This window comes from Elephantulus edwardii, unplaced genomic scaffold (assembly GCF_000299155.1).
Source record: "Elephantulus edwardii isolate Elephantulus edwardi_28Jun2011 unplaced genomic scaffold, EleEdw1.0 scaffold00161, whole genome shotgun sequence".
Taxonomy (NCBI): domain Eukaryota; kingdom Metazoa; phylum Chordata; class Mammalia; order Macroscelidea; family Macroscelididae; genus Elephantulus; species Elephantulus edwardii.
The window spans coordinates 2,126,266-2,137,229 of NW_006399911.1; the positions used below are offsets into that span (position 1 = coordinate 2,126,266).

The 10,964-nt window shown below is 41.3% G+C and overlaps 1 pseudogene; it reads left to right on the top strand.

Annotated features, from left to right (window-relative positions):
* The window catches only part of LOC102875311, a 57,768-nt pseudogene extending 50,427 nt beyond the window's left edge, over window positions 1-7,341 (top strand).
* The last annotated feature ends 3,623 nt before the right edge of the window (window positions 7,342-10,964 follow it).

The following is a 10,964-nucleotide window of genomic DNA, read 5'->3' on the forward strand; positions in this document are numbered from 1 at the left end:
TTTTGAACATTTCTTCATGTGCTTGTTAGCCATCTGAATGTCTTCTTTGGTGAAGTGTCTGTTCATATCCTGTGCTCATTTTTCTTTTGGATTATTTACCTTTATCTTTTTGTGGTGAGTTCCAATAACTGTGTGTGTGTGTGTGTGTGTGTGTGTGTGTGTGTGTGTGTTTCACATGAACACATTTATGTGTTCTAAGATTCCCATTCTTCTCAATGCTAACCCTTCTCAATGTTCGTTCTATGTTACAATCTACATGGCCAAATGCTTTTGCATCATCAATAAAGCACAAACAAACCTATTTCTAGGGAGTTCTTGGTAGATTTATGTTCTGGGTTTATGTTTTCATTCCTTCTTTTACCCAATCCTTCATTCACAAGCAGAGGGAGGTTGCTTCTGCTTTGCTTTGTTACCTCATGCCTCTAAAAAGCCTTTGCACATACTGGTTCCATTTGGCCTGAAACATTCTTCCCTCCCCTCTTTGCCATTCATCTTTCAGATCTCACTTTAACTGTTAATTTCTTGGGGAATCTATCTTGCCTAGGATTTTCACTACAACTTGTTTCATTATAGACCCTCGGGACTCTGTACCTTTCCTTCCAGCACCAGCTCGGCCACAATCCCACATTTATCTGTGTCACTGTTTGAACAATGCTGACTATTCTCTATGTCTGCTAACCCTCTACTAAGAGTTTCTGTCACTTCTTTACAACCAGTTCGTTATTACTCCAAACCCCTGCTGAAGTTTATAATTCTTTATATTAAACTTTCCTTATTCAAATTGTTTCTCTCTACTGATTGGACCCTGGCTAACAGAGCTTTATAACTCGTTGTCATGTACTGTCAAGTCAGTATGACTCTTAACAACCCTATGGATGATAGCTCTGAAACCTTCTATATCCTGAGCCAATCTCATGGTCTCTGACACACATATCTTCATTAGCCCAGTTGTTGTGTCAGTCCAGCTCATCCAGGGTCTTCCTCTCTTGTACTGTCCTTCCACCTTTCCAAGCATGATATCCTTCTCCAAAGACTGGTCCCTGCTGGCATGCTCAAAGTATGTGAGATAGAGCCTCAAAATCCTTGCCTTCAAGGAGCAGCTTGGTTTCACCTATTTAAGGTATAACTGTTTGTTCTCCTAGTGGTCCATGGTTTGTACAGTACTCTTCTCAAAGGTATCAATTCTTCTCTCATCTTTGGTCACTGTGCAGCTCTCTGATGCATAGCAAGTAAAAAATATAAAACCAAGCCCACTGTCTTGGGGTCTATTCCAACTCATCGAGACTCTCATCATGTTCTTAACAGGAGAAGACTCTCAGCAGAGTTGCAGGCAGATTTGACCCACCAACATTTCTGCTAGCATTCAGTACAGTCCATGCTATGCATTAGGATTCCTCTCACTGGTTGTAACAACTCAACTCATTTCACTGAATTGAAAACAACTCCTAGCTGACCCTCCAAAGGGATTCCAGAGGCTGTAAATCACATGGGGAGAGATTGCCCATCTTTCTCCTGTGGAGCAACAGGTGGATTCGAACCACCTACCTTTGGTTTGGCAGTGCAACTCTCCATCCTCTATGGAGATTACTGTCAAATTTTAGAAATCTCTGTCAAGTCTCATGTAAGTTGTAGGACTGTAGGACATTTCAATATTCTTGATTAGTGACTAACCTTAAAAAGCCTTTGAATTACTGGCCTTTATTAACAGAGTGCCACAGATGCTTTCCTTAAAGTGAAGCTCCATGCACTTTACTGTCTCTCTGTCAGTGGCAACATTTCAAGTCAAATAAGCAAAGACAGTTGTGCCTTTTCAAATGTGTTCAGGTGATTAATAAATAGATTTTTTTTAATTGAAAAACCTATTCACTGTGTCTATTCAGAATTTTTCTCTTCTTCTGAACCAGTTACTGCTTCCCCGCCCCCCTCTTTCTGGTATTCTTTTTTTTCCTTTTTAAAAAATATTATTAATTTTAATGGAAGTTTACAGAGACTTTGAATTTCCATTCATTCACTGTTGCACTTTTCTCCCTGCCCTTCCCTTCTCCCACTTCGCTCTTCTCTTTGAAAAGTAAAAGAAAAATTCTTTCATTGTTATACAATCCCTCCCCCCAAGTCCACTCTACTATGCAGCCTTCATTCTGGACTCCTGTTACCTAATCATATGTTTCTTTTAAACAGTTCTCTCCCTCATTTATTTCAATGCAGTATACATAATTTATCCCATATTTCTTAGTCTCCCCTCAACCCAGACATCAGACCCGTTTTACAACAGTGGCACTATGCAGTATTTGTCCTTTGATGACTGAGATATTTCACTCAGCATAATGAAATTAGTTCCTTGTTTTTCAATACAGCATAGTATTCCATTGTGTGAAGATACCACAGCTTCTCTGTCCATTTATTTGTTGATGGGCACTTAGGTTATTTTCAACTCTTTGCTACTGTGAACAAAGCCATGCTAAACATGGGTGTGCATATATCTGCTTGGGTTCTTATGTAATCTGAGTCCTTCCCTATTTGCTTTCCAGTGTCAGAATCATTTAACTGATTCATTTCATATTGCATTAATTATAAGTTGTATTTAACAAAAGAAAGTATGCCCTTTATACACATCCAAACTACAAAATCTTTAATTTCTCATTCATTTTATTAAAACATTATGAAACAATTTTTTAATTTGCCATTCAAAAGAAGCATTCAAGTTTTTCCAAATATGCCGTTTCTACCAAGTAAAAAAAATGTGAATAGCACACTGTGCCAAATGATGGGGACAAGATGACCCTGAACGTTATCTGATGCAGAATCTAAAAGTAGTTCAGACAAGTCTGAATTTCCTGTGTTCTCAGAACTGCAGAGAGAGCTCTGGTGACGTCGTCCATGGGGGTTTGTGCTGATAACACAAAGACTTCACTTCCCTGGTGGCTCAAATCCACCAGGGGTTCCTCAAAAGGAGGACGGCCGATCTCCTTCTGGGTGATTTTTAGTCTTGAAAACCTGTTGGAGGCTCACCTATGAGTCAGAACCAACTTGATGGCAATGAGGGAGTATGAGCTGCAGGACTGGGCAGAGTAATCCCTTGAGAGTTTGGACTCCTGTTATTCCTCTTGGTTTCCCAGTAACTGAAGGCTTTATAAGGGAGTTCTGGTGGCCTAGTGGCAAGAAACTGTGCTGTGATCCTAAAGGCATGTAGTTCAAGTCCACCAGCTGCTCCCCAGGAGAAGGATGAACAATCTTCTCCCATGTGATTAACTGCCTCTGAAAACCTGTTGGAGGGTCAGTTATGGGTTGGTTCTGACTCTATGGTACACAACAACAACACAGGCCAAGGCTTGGCTAAGGAAACTTCTTATCAGATCAAAAGAATGCCTCCCAGTCTACAATCAGCCTCCCTGCCACATGTAGGGAGCTCTGGTGGACTAGTGGTAAGGAGTTGCACTGGCAACCCAAAGGTACATTAGCTTGAATCCCCCAGCTGTATTGAGGGAGTGACAAGGCTAAATAAAGGGCCAAGCATCATACCTAAGACGTGAGCAGGACAATAAATACCAAGAGCGAGCTTAGGGGTAAGAGAGGGTGAATGGGGAAAACTTACCCAGCAAGGTTTGAAATTGAGAGGCCATCTTAAGAATAAACTGACTCTGAAGGCTCAGCTATGGGTTGGTTCCAGTTGACGGTTTACAACACAACAGCAGATGTGGAACATGTGAAAAAGCATCTGAAAGAGCGTGCCAATTCCAGATCTCAAATTGAAAGGCAGAGTGTGACAGAAGCAGAAGCTGTGTGGACTCAGTCAGCCACAGGATAGGATGCCTCCCATCCCCACAAGGCAGCTCTTCTTGTCCTGACCAGTAGAGCATGCTATGACTGTGTGACTTTAATGGCTAAATCATAAAAACTTATTTTCACCCTGCCCTTTTGTGATGTTTGTTCTTGGGACCCAGCTGCTGTGTCAAGGAAGCCCAAGCAGCTCATGTGGAAGGAACACACAGAAAGGTCATCCATAGGTGCCTGGTGACAGCCTAGATTAGGATGCATAGTAACAACTGTCTGAACTGTCAGATGGGTGAGTAAGAAACTTTCCGGATGACCCCATCCCCCAACTGTCAGGTCCTCCCAGATGAGTCTCCCAACACGGCAGAGGAGAAACGATTCTTCCTCTTGACTCTGACTGAATTCCTGACCCCAGAATCCAGGAGCAGATAAAACAATCATTTCACACCGTTAAGTTTAAAAGTGGTTTGTGATACAGGAACTGGCACAGAAGGGAGCATAGAGAAGTGTGGCCCAGACAAAGATAACAAAGGAGTTATGTTTAGGTCCCCAGAGAAGAGCAGAAAACCATGACCATCCCCAGGTCCAAAAATACAAAAGGGAAAATAGTGTTCTGAGGGGCAGTGAGGGCCAAAGCCAGGGAAGGGAGCAGGCTGAGGGAACAGGAGCCATGGCAAGAGCCATATAGCAGCTCAGAGGGAGGGAAGAATGGCCTCTGCTCCCCTAACACCTTCTGATCTCCTGCTGCTGCCTCCCATTGACACTGGTCTTATTCAAGTGACTAGGCTAAAGGGCCAAGCCAAGGATTGTTCCGAAGATGCTAGCAGGACAATAAAGACCAAAAACAAACCCTGGGGTAAGAGTAGGGTGAAGGTTTGGAACCAGGTGTCAAAAGCTTCCAATAATGGAAAAACAGTTTGGTGTTTTTCTCAAAAAGTTTAGATAAAAACTACCATCAAACTCAAATTGGGTGCCATCAAGTCTTTTCTGATTCATTATGAGCCTCCTTCCAGTTTCTGAGGCTGTAAATCTTGACAGAAGGAGACTATTCATCTTCCTTCCCTGGAGCCACTGGTGGATTAAAACCACTGGGAACTGAGGTCTTTGGATCAGAAGTACAACTTGCTACAGATTGTGTCACCAGAGCTCTGCTGTTTATACATCTAAAAGACCAGAAAGATAGTATTCAAACAAAAAGTTGTAAATAAATATTTAATGAGTCATTCACAATAACCAAAGAAGAGACAAACATCAACAAGGTAGATCCCAGATGGATGAATGAATAAAATCAGCAGATGAATAAATAAGCAAAATATCACATACACGTACAGAAAACATTATTCAGCCATGAAGATAAATCAAGTTCTCATAAACACTAGGTCATGGAAGAATCTTGAATGCATTTTACTGTCACAAATAACAGTTGTATAACTATTGTATAATTTTATGGAATGTCCAGAAAAGGTAAATGTGTAAAGGCAACAAAATGTCCATTAATGGTTATGAGGATCAGAAGGGAAGAGGCTTGAGAATTTGCTGCTGAAGAGGTGTGAGCTTCTGTAAAGAATGGATAGAGAAGCTCTGGTATATTCACACAATGGAATACTATGCAGCACTGAAAAATAAGGAACTCATGAACTGTTCTGCAAAATGGGTGACCCTGGAGGACACTATGCTGAGTGAAATATCTCAGTCACAAAAGGAAAAATATTGCATAGGCCCACTGTTGTAAAACAGGACTGGCATCGGGGTTGAGGGAAAACAGAAAAAGAGGGGAGGAATGATGTATTGAAACAGATGAGGGAGAGAACTGTTTAAAAGGATATATGAATGTGAATTCTTGTCATTGCAGAAGTCCAGAGTGAAGACTGCATAGTGGAGTGGACTTGGGGGGTGGGGGGACTGCATAACAATGAACGAGTTTTTCTTTCTTTTCAAGTTGAAGAGTGAGTTGGGGGAAGGAGGTGGGTAGGGAGAAAAGTGCAACAATGAATGACTGGAAAGCCTAAGTCTCTGTACACTTTCATTAAAATTAATTTTTAAATTAAAAAAAGAATGATGAAAATTTTTGGAAATAGCTGCTCATAATGTTTGCATGAATCATTTCTTTTTAAAACTTTGGCACAAAGCTAGTACCTATGAGACAAAGGTTAATGATGTCCCAAATGTGCATCTTTCCCAGATGGTTCTCCCACTCCATCATCTCCAACACCAATTACTCCTTTCTCTCTTTAGTACTTTCCCTCTTATCTACGTTCCATAAATTGTTGCAAAATCTCACAGAGTTTATCAACCAAACAGTCAAGAAAATGGTTCATGAGCAACTCACACCTGGGGTTCACAGACTGGAACCTCTGGCGGATGGGACCCTCCCTGGCTGCGATCAGTGCCTCCCTGTCCCTGTCTCCTCCTCCTCATTCCCCACAGCTCCCTCCAGACACCTGCAGACTGCGCACAACCACTGCCTGCTTGGCCCGGCTGCACCAGAAAGCCAGGTGGCAGGTTCACAGCGGCACTGAGGCCTACCAGGCACCATTCAGTGTTAATGTTCCTGGGCCTGTCCCAGCCCGGGACGCCAGTCCAATTCCTGCTGCAGATGCTGGACAGGGGGCACGGAATTGAGGAATAAACAGCTGGAGAAGATTAAGGAATGGTGAAGTTGCTGATGCTGGGCACTGTACAAAACGAATTAAATAGGCATGACCCCTGCCTCCTCTGGGAGTTTTCAGTTTAAGATGGTGCAGACATGAACAGACATAAAGGATATTGAGACAACCGAACAAACATCGAAGAAGAACATAAAGTACATTATGTACAAGCAATGGGGTCCAGTTGTTTACGTCCTGGATCTGGCAGATAGATGGATCTCAAAAGCCTGCCCATTTGCGGCAGTGGGAATAATGGTTGGGCAAAAACTTGCGCTGCAATCTGAAGGTACAGGGTTCAAACCCACCAGATGCTCAGCACGGGAGAAGGATAGGCAATCTCCTCCTATGTGATTAAAGGCCCCTGAAAACCCACCAGAGAGTCAACATGGGTCAGTTCCAACTCTAAGGTACACAACAACAACAATTACTATCTATTGGACAGCTGTGATGTACGGAGCAGTTACAGTGTTGAAGATCATAAAGAAAGTCTGTATGTTATGGAGAGAGCTTATCATTTATTCCATTTAATTAGACTCCCTACTATTCTTGTCATGATGATGTTAGGCAAAATGACCCATTGGAGAGGACTATGTGTGGCCCAAATACTCAAACTACAAATTTTGAACAGTGTATTTCCAAAGATTGTCTGTCCTATTACTCAAATTCCATCTGAGGCAAATTCTTTGGCAGATCCTTTCTCTGCTACTAAAATTTTGTGAGAAGCCCTTGTCTTTCCTACTATTGCAACAATAGTTGGTAAACTAACGATCAGTGTGCAAATTCTACTTTACAGAGGACAACCTTGGAAGGAATTGTTTTTGTTGCCGTAAAAGGAGCGCTTAAGGTTTACTTCAAACAGCAGCAGTATTTACGTCAGGCACACGGCAAAATTTTAAATTGCCCAGAACACGAAGAAGCATAAAAATTACTTCTAGGGGAACACTGGTGGCCTAGTGGTGAGAAGCTACACTGCAATCCCACAGTCATGCGGTTCTAATCCGCCAGCTGCCCCGCGGGAGAAAGATGAGCAATTTCCTCCTGTCTCTGAAAACCTGTCAGAGGGTCAGTTAAGGATCAGTTCCAACTTGATGGCACACAACAGCAACAGTCCTCCAATTATATACGTGAGAGAAATAAGACAAAGAAAAAAATGGTATGTTTGTTCTGCAACCTCTCATCCATGAGTCTGTTGTGTTGCTCCGATTCTGTCATTAATGCACGTTACTAGAGACTTGTGATAAGCTGCTCCTCCTATGTTTTAAACAAATACAATAAACCACGTAGGGCAGGGGGGACCCCCCAGTAATCACGGGACCTAAGGATGTGACTTGTTCTCAATATTTTCTATGTACTTTTATGGAAGTCATCTGAACCATTGTCTCAGTGTAATATATGTGAGATTTGGTCATATTTTCTCCAGACAGAGATATAAAGATCAGACTATACAAATATTTTTAAAGGCACACGTTGTTTTATTAAAATACGCCTCTCTTGTACATGTTTGTGTTTAGTGGTGGTTTTTTGTGTTTTTTTTTTTTAGAATCAGCAACTCAATGAAGGTACCATGAGATTTTTTCTAATGCATAATCTGATTACCTGCTAAATTAGGACATATATTAATTAATGTTTTTGTTGTTGTTGCTATTGTTATGTGCCATCAATTCATATGTGACTCATAGTGACGCTGTGTACAACAGCCCTAAGCCTTGATCTATTCTGAGCCAACCTCATTGTTACTGACACACCTACCCTCATTACCCCACTCACTGAGTTAATCCATCTCATAGAGGACCTTCCTCTCTTGTGCTGTCCCACCACCCTCCCAAGCATAATATCCCTTTTCAAGGACTGGTTCCTCCTTGCAATATGCCCAAAGTATGACAGACAAAGCTTGAGAACACCTGCCTCCAAGGAGCAGCTTGGTTTCACCTCTCCAAAAAGAACCTGTTTGTTCTCTTAGCAGTCCACGATATACTCAATACTTTTCTCCAGCACCATAGTTCAATGGAAATTAAGTGAGCTATAAATAATAATCCAAACCTGTACGTAACATTCAAATGACCTGAATAATGAAATTTTGTTATGTTTTTCTTAACTCATGTGATGTCCTTTAAAGGCTGTTGGATAAAAAATTCACAGGGCTGCCAGGTAGATCTGTTTTCACTATAAAATTTTATCTATAAAATGTTGTCACCTCATTCTTAGTCATTGTCCAGCTCTCTGATGCAAAGCAAGTAATTGCAAAGACCATGGCCTGGATCAGTTGCACCATAGTCTTCAGACTGACATTGTTGCTCCTTAGTATCCTGGAGAGGTCCCTGAGAGCAGATTTTCCCCAGTGCAATTCATCTTTTGATTTCCTGATGCCTGGTACTAAGAGTGTTGATTGTGGAGCAAAGAAGGCTATAATTTTAACAACCTCAAACTCTTCTCTATCATGCTGCTGCCGATTGGCCCAGTGGTGAGAATCTTTGTCTTCTTGATGTTGAGCTTCAATCCATATTAAAGAGTACAGTCCTTGACTTCCTGTGAGCAGGCAGGATTGTGTCTCTGCATAACATAGGTTGTTGATGAGTCTTCTTCCAATCCTGATGCCATATTCCTCCTTATAAAGCCTTGCTTCCTGAATGATCCGTTGTGCATATAATGATTGAAAAGGCATGGGGACAGGATGCATCCCTGACCACTCCTTTCCGGATTTTGAACCATGCAGTGTTTCCTTGCTCTGTTCTGAGGGTTACTTCCGGGTTCAAGCATAGGTTTTGTGTAAGAAGTGTTCTGGGATTCCCATTCTACTCAAGGTTAACAGCAATTTGCTGTGATCCATACAGTCAAATGCCTTTGAAATCAATGAAACACAGATAGACATTCCTTTGGTACTCTTTGTTCTCTGCCAAGATCCATCTGACATTGGAGATACTGTTTTTAGCTCCATGACCTCTTCTAAACCCAGCTTGCATTTATTGTTGCTCTCTACCATTGTACTGTTCCAATCGTTTCTGGATACTCTTCAGTAGGATTTTGCTTGTGTGTGATCTTAGTGATATTGTTCAATAATTTCCACACTCTGTTGGGTCACATTTTTATTTGGAATGGAATAAATATGGATCTCTTCTAGTCAGTTGGCCAGGCATCAGAAAGCTTTGGGCATGTGGCCAGGAGGGACTGGTCCTTGGAGGACATCATACTTGGAAAGGTGGAGGGACAACACAGAAGAGGAAAGCCTCAGATGAGCTGGATTGACACAGTAACTAGGACAATGGGGGTAGGTGTGTTGGAGTCAGTGAGACTGACTTAGGACAAGGCAGGCTTCAGAGCTGTTGTACATAGGGTCGCTATGAGTCACAGGTGACTCAACAGCACATAACAACAACAAAATCACCTCATAGGCATATTTTGAGCTATGCAGTCTTAACTACAAAGTATGTGTGTAAGTTAGTCATTAGGTTCCCTCAGAATATGTCAATCCATATTTTTAGAAACTGGAGCTGCCAATTTTTTGAAGCTTGAGCACAGGGAAAGATGTGCATAAATTCAATAAAGTAAAAAAAAATCAATAAAATAATTTTATTCTCCTCTTTCATTGGAAAAAAAAAACCGATTCATGTGGGGCTCCCTGTAAACTGTTGGACAATGTAGATGGTGACCCAGGCACCAACAACAGCAAAAGCATCAGAAAACAAAGAGAACAGCTAATCCTCGAAACTGGATGTTCAAAGGAAATTATAAAGAAATAGTTCAAATACAGATGGAAGTGAGAAATGGAATGAAAACATCAAATACAGAGACAGGCAGGGCCAGGAACTGAGAACTGACTAGACAGCACAGCCATTGAACTTTTCTAGTACTTCTACAATTTCCTTGTCACTCTGTTCTGGAATTCCAATCATATGTGTATTATTCCATTTGCTGTCAACCCACATGATTGTAATGTGTTTGGGGTTTTTGGTTTTGGGGGGTGGTTTTTTTAAATTTTCTTTATGTCTCATCTCTGATTTTTATTTCTAGTATGTTTCTAGTAAGGCTTTTGTCTTCCAGATCACTGACCCTCTGTTCCATCTCTTCAGTTCTACTTTTTTTGTCCTATCAATGTTTTGGACACTTCTGCCATTTCAGTCTTGATATTCTGAATTGCATTTTTATGCTTTTCTGTTCTTTCCAGTACTGTGTTGGTTGTACCCTCTCTGTCTTGTGATGATTTTTTAAGCTCTTGTACCTCTTTGTCTATTCTATCAATTTTTTCTTCCATCTTTTGCATTTTCATCCACAGCTTTTCAAGTTTCTCCTTACCCATATATTTCTTCTGGACTGTTGTCTCTGATGTATTTGCTCTCCTTTGACTTCCATTGTTTCTTCCCTCATTCATATTCTTTTCTGTAGTTGATCAAATAACTCTACATCAACATTTTTTTTCTGGTTCTCTCTACCTGGGCATTCATTGGGTCTGCTTTTTTAGGAGAAGGGTTCTGGCAATCAGAGAGATGCAAATCAAAATAACAATGAGGTACCACCTTACCCCAATAGCAGTAGCAAAGTTTAACAAGT